Source organism: Macaca nemestrina, chromosome 13 (assembly GCF_043159975.1).
Source record: "Macaca nemestrina isolate mMacNem1 chromosome 13, mMacNem.hap1, whole genome shotgun sequence".
NCBI classification, from domain to species: Eukaryota; Metazoa; Chordata; class Mammalia; order Primates; family Cercopithecidae; genus Macaca; species Macaca nemestrina.
The window spans coordinates 114,351,575-114,357,574 of record NC_092137.1 but is presented as its reverse complement, the minus strand read 5'-3'; the positions used below and the strand labels follow the sequence as shown (position 1 = coordinate 114,357,574).

At 39.8% G+C, this 6,000-nt stretch overlaps 1 long non-coding RNA gene across 2 annotated transcripts in view; it reads left to right on the top strand.

Moving 5' to 3' along the window:
- The first annotated feature begins 208 nt into the window (after positions 1 to 208).
- LOC105490149 (uncharacterized) overlaps positions 209 to 6,000 on the top strand; it is a 57,757-nt gene continuing 51,965 nt past the window's right edge. The window contains exons 1-2 of one of the 2 annotated variants that reach the window (XR_011612080.1): positions 209 to 447; positions 770 to 2,042. This is a non-coding gene — a long non-coding RNA (uncharacterized lncRNA). The remainder of the gene's footprint in view (positions 448 to 769; positions 2,043 to 6,000) is intronic. The other variant, XR_011612079.1, reaches the window with a different exon arrangement.

The window sequence follows — 6,000 nt, the reverse complement described above, 5'->3', positions numbered from 1 at the left end:
GATTTTTGATACACTCTTAAATATACTAGAAATCACAATTATTTTAATGTGGCAGAGTTGTAACCAGGTAATTGCATATATTTTCATAAACAAGGCTGTTATAGATTTATTAATATTTGTTAATAGCATTATTTTTAGAAATTTTTTTAACGTCTTTCAACCCTGAAAGGGCCTGCTTGAAACATACACGGCAGCAAAATCACTGGAGTCCACAGGGTTTTTGTCACACACACAGAGCACAGATTTTTTTGATTATGTAGATTTCTTTTCCTACTGCAGTTTCATATGCAAAGCATGCATCAGCCACATCCATGCTATCTCCTAAAGCAGTCATTCTGAAACCCAATCTGGGGACAGTGCAGACTAAATAAAATTTCATTTTGATTTGGCCTCCCGCTGCGAACGGGACTGCTTTGTCTCAGCCGACAGAACCAGCAAGCCAGAAAGGTATGTCCTGTTTTGCATGGCTGATGGTGTGTCTTGCGGCTCACAATCAGGCCGCCTTGCTCCCGGCTCCTCCACTTCCTGCTTCTCTTTCTCTTTCCCCTTCCATTTGCTCCCGTGCTGCCTGCCTTCTACCTGCAGGGCACAGCCGTGGCAAACCCGCACCGATTGTTTACTTTGGCATATGCTTAATAGCGCGCGTGGCTGTTTGCTTTTTTTTTTTTTCCCCCACTGTCTTTGTTGGTGGTGGCTTTTTTTTTTTTCTGTTTTGGTTTTTGTTTTGCTTAGCCTTCCTCGCCCACATTGGCTTTCTCTGTTTCTCAAGGTGTGGAATACTAAAATACTGACTGAAAGGAGAATTGTACAGGCGCTGCTGTGATGCTCCAGAGATTTCACTGGAAGATTTGTCATGCTGATTATATTGTAAATTTGAAGATGCATTTAACAGCTTTGAAGGACCTTAGCTTCCATGGTCCTTTTGAGCCGCTTTGGCAGAAAAGCAATCGCCCATTTTAGAGAAGGGGAGAAATAGAGAATAAACACTCTCCTCCAATAGGACTGAACGGTTTTGCCATCTTGGTATGTTTTATAAAATGCACTGTGGTGTTTTCCCGAAGAGCTGCTAAATATGGCTCTGCTTTAAACAATGACCTTCACTGGGAGTCATCTCATGAGAGACTGTGTTGTGTCAAATGTTCTTCTTACACTTGTCCCCCCTTTGGGAGAATGTACTAGCAATCAGGGACAACCTGCTGTGATAGTCTCAGAAGAAGCTTTAGATAAGATGGCGAAGCACCAGGGGACTGACAGGTGGTGGGAACTCAGTTTTCAAGCCCAAATTTATCCTTGAAATTGTTATTGCCCTTCATCAATTCATAGGGTGCTATAAAGGAAAGAAGTTTTTTCCCTGGCTCACATATTGGCATATCATTAATCTAAATCAAATTACAGCAAACTGGTAAAGATGGAGATAGAGTAAATGACAAATAAATTGCTTAAGAGAAGAGCACAAAGAAAAGTTCACTCTGACTCTGGGGTTCTGCCTAAGTAATTCCACATAGGATATAGATTAGCAGATGAAAAATACCAATTAGCTTCATAGGGACCTCACCCCACCCATCCAGAGCAAAAACAAAAAAAGTCATGTAACTTTGTAGAGGGTCAAAAATTAACTTTTGCCAATCCATAATGTTGTGGCCATTCTAGAGTTCTGAGGGGAGTGGTGTTCCAGGGGTACTTCCAGATGCCATTTCTGAAATGTAATGGCTGAGGTCTTTGCCATTACAATAAATTATCCTTTCACCGCAAAGTCTCTCAGTTCACTATTTTGCACCTGTTAGCCAAGCGCTGTGGGCGAGAAGAGTCACCAAGAGTGTTAGTCATTTGTTGATAGACTCCCTACTTACTACATACAACAGATTGAAGAACAAAATGAAAGTTAGTTAAAGAAGACGTTGAAGAAACAATAGTGTGAAAACAGCATGAGATGTCATTTGGTAAATATGCCACAGCCTCGCATAAGGAAGAGGAAAATGGCAGTGTGGGCCATGACTGGCAGGTCTGGATCCATAGACTGTGATTTCCAGGATCACCCAACAGTAAGTCTTTTTCCTGTAGCCTTACCATCAGAGCCACTTGCTTGTTTCATAGCTATTGATGATATTGAAAAGTCCAAATTTGCTTTTTGTCCAATTTGTCAGTGCTTTTATAGGATCCACGTGTTGGAATTTTAGGGACTTCTTTGGGTAACTAAGCAAATGTTTTAAGAAGTAAACTCTACTATGCTGCTATACAGGCGGTCTTAAATACAATTATTTAGCAAGAATAAAGTACTTTTTATGAAAATTCAAATGCAAACACTAGTTATGGAACACAAGGTGCTCAAAGAAGATTTATTTATCTATAAAAAATGTATAGGCATATATGCTTACAGTATGTGTGTGTATCTATGTATAAATATACACACACAGGTCTAATATATCTAACATACACATATACAGAGACTGAACCAATGATGCTATCAAAAAGAGTCACAAAGCTTATCTTGAAGATTAAAATCAGTACATATGTCAATAAATATAGCTAGCAGATAAAATTCTAAACTATAGTTTGATTTATCATATCATACATGTAATATACACCAAAGGTTTATATTAAGTGATGCAATATTTTTATTCATTGATGGGTTCCTCTTGAACTCCATCTGTAGGAGGCAAATTATTATAGTATGATTGAAGCTATCATGTGATTTGGGAAGATGGACTCCTCAATGCCTTAGCATAGGTCTGTATATCTCTGCTTTTGGTGTCTGTTATGCCTGATGCAGGTTGTCTTCCAAGTTTTAGTCCATATGTTCCAAACACACGATAGCTCAGTGTGTCTGCAAGCACGAGACATAATAATCTAATAGAAATTTTGAAGATAAAGACTATCACGGTGACTCTTGGTATGTGAGTTTAGTTTCTATACCTTTTGTTTGCTAATGTTGTGATGACCATAATCTGATCTTAACGTATTTCGTTAGCTAGACCCCTCTCCAAGTAAGAGAAACAACACTAGCTGGAATTAAATGTAAATTGTGGTGAGAGACAGAGAATTCAGTTTTCTAGCCACCTTCTACCCTCCGCTGTCTGGGAAACAGTGAGGATGCTCAAGTATTCTCTGTGGAGGGAATGAATGAGCGTGTGAATGTCGCTGGTGGAGTGCATAGAAGAAGGGCGGGAGATGCTTGTACCAGCAGGAGCCTGGCTCCACATCACCTAGCTCTCAGTACTCATGAAGGGAAGAAAGAGATTTGGGAGACACAGATTCTCACTTTTAGGCCCACAGAAACTCCCCAGGCCTGTGGACCCAGTGAAAATGTATGTGCGTTTTTCAAAGGAAATAACTTACATGACTCGGGCACACTGGGCTGAATAGACACCCCCCAAATGTTAAGGATTTATGAGTTCTAAGCAGGTCAGATCCAGCCACGGAAGAGTCATGAGTGGCAGAGGACAGAGAATCATAACATTCTCTGGAAAGGTCAGTATGGGGGGAAAAAAATCTATGTATTTACATTTATTTGTTTACTTATAGTCTGTAACGACTTTCTGGTTACAAAGAAAACATACCATATGGAGAGACTAAAGAGAGGCAGCATTTTAAAAAGTCAGTTATGTGGAAAATTCATTTTTGACTTCCGTAGGCAAGGTAGTTAAAACAGAAAACAATAAAGAGAATGCTAGTCAGAATCCAGCTACTGAGTTTGGGCGAGGTATTACCGACAAAACGTCTTTGAGTTACTTCTCAAAGCACGATGCTAGACTTGGAGTCCAACTGCTTATGTTGTTTTAATACAAATAGTTATATTTGATTGAAAGGTCATTTATTGTACCAGTTTTAGTCAGAAAAAAACTCCCTGCTATTAGGATGTATATGGTAATAATAAATGACTTCTGGAGATCCAGAGACTACATCAAGAACATCAGATTTTCCATTTAGGCCTAGGAAACCTTGGGAAATCCCCATAGTTCACCAGATTAGGACAGATATTGGGGTGAGATTGGTCACTGAACAATTTCAAATATAATTTTACTGTTGGAGAGAAGATTTCTACTTGACCTATCAGATCACAAGTTGTATCATCTCATCAGAGAAATTCTGTAAAGTGTGTCTTGTCCACACATGGAAATAATCTTAGACCTCAATATTTCATCTCATGGACATGTCCAGCAAATCTCAAAGCCCGGAATAAACAGACCCTGGATATTAAAGGTGATAGCCTAGATAATCTTCATATGTTTTTGTCCTCAATAAATGTAAGAATTGACCCAACCTTTCTTACAAAGCCTACATCAAAATGGCCATTGTCCTTGTCACATATTTAGGCAGAGAGGGGCCCTCTGGTTAAGCTTCATTGGCTACTCTTGGTTAGTTGAGGCATAGGTGCTGCTGTCAGGATAAGACAGCCCCACAGCAGCCACTGGGGATGGACCACTGGCCAGTGAACTGGATTGAACTCATGGCGGGGACTCAGAATTCTACCGATAAAGAGACCTGAGCCAAGACCATGGCCACAGGAGGAGTTGCATACCCTTTCCCTATCATTCTGTGCAAGCCAAAGTAAAGGACCATGAGCTCACCAGCCCCAGACTGCGGCCAGGAATGCAAACAGGCTTCTAGAGATCAGAGAGGAAATGGATTCAGTAACAGGAGTGTCAGAAGATAATGCAAGGGCTCCACATGAGTGTAAGAAGTCCTACTTACTCTCATAGCCAGTAGGATCCATTAATTGCATTCACCTTTCCTCACACACCAGGACATCATCTTAGGGGAAGAAGCAGGGGGGTGAATACATAAGAGATTGGGCATTTTATCCAAATGGAAGAATGAACACCAACTGAGAAAGACAGCTTAAATTATCAGGCCTGACAGCTCCAAACTTGATGGGACATTTAATTAATTTCTCTTCTCTACCTCATTCACTACTGATTGAGGGCTTGGGAAGAAGTCTAGATAAACTGCAACCAAAATAAAGAAAATAAATTTTATTTTTGGTTTATATACAAGATGTATTGTGATTGAAATTCTGCAACCCAGCTACACTTAAAAGATCCTAGATTTTCACTTGAATGTCTGCCATCAGTGACCCAAGGAAACGTTAGAAACTTCATATGCCAATCTCAGTATCAAACAAGTATTGGTTGCAATAAGTCACATTAATCTTCTTCAGTACCTACCATGCAATATAACTTGAACTCCAGAGGATAAGACGCCTACGGTGTATGGATTTCTCACAGCCATGTATCTATTTCTTGAAGGGATATTTGATGCACGAAAGCTGGTCCCAGTTGTACTGCCAATATCTCAAGTCTGAATCCCCAGCCTGCTTCATGGACCATGCTCAACAGGAGCCCAGACAGAGCCAGTTTCTCTCTGAGAAATTTAAAATTTGAAACATAGAAGGCCACTTGCTGGGGCTCGTTGAAAATGAGTGCATTCACATCAGCACAGCAGAAGACACATGAATTTTATTTCTTATTCCAGAAGATCTAGAAGCCAGCTGCCTTTCTTCTCCTTCCACAGCATGGCTGGTCAACTCCTGTTGAGTTCCTTGAAATGCCACAGTGTTATCTCAGTCAATACCCTCCCTTCTGCTTAAGTTTGTGAGAGTTCACTTCTGTTGTTTTCAACTTAAGAGTATTCTATGCTACCTACAAATATGTGAGAAAAATTCTCACAAATCAATATAACATTTGAGAACTTCCATCGTGTAGCCTAAGGAAGGAAGAATAGAGATGGTGGATGCTCACTTAGTCTTGGACTTGTGCCCACATACTAAAACTGAAGTGTTGTTGAATTTGGTAATGGTTGTAAATGTTCATTATTTCAACCAGACATTTTCTAGAAAGGCACATAAATGCCTTCAGGAATGCCAATAGTTTATAACACAAGGATGCCATCTTACAGAATTAAGTGTTCTAGGGTATTGTCCATAGAGTAACTTTCCAAAAGTTATGCAATGTTTCTTCTATTCTATTGGTATGTTTATTCATGTAAAACATGTATCAGATT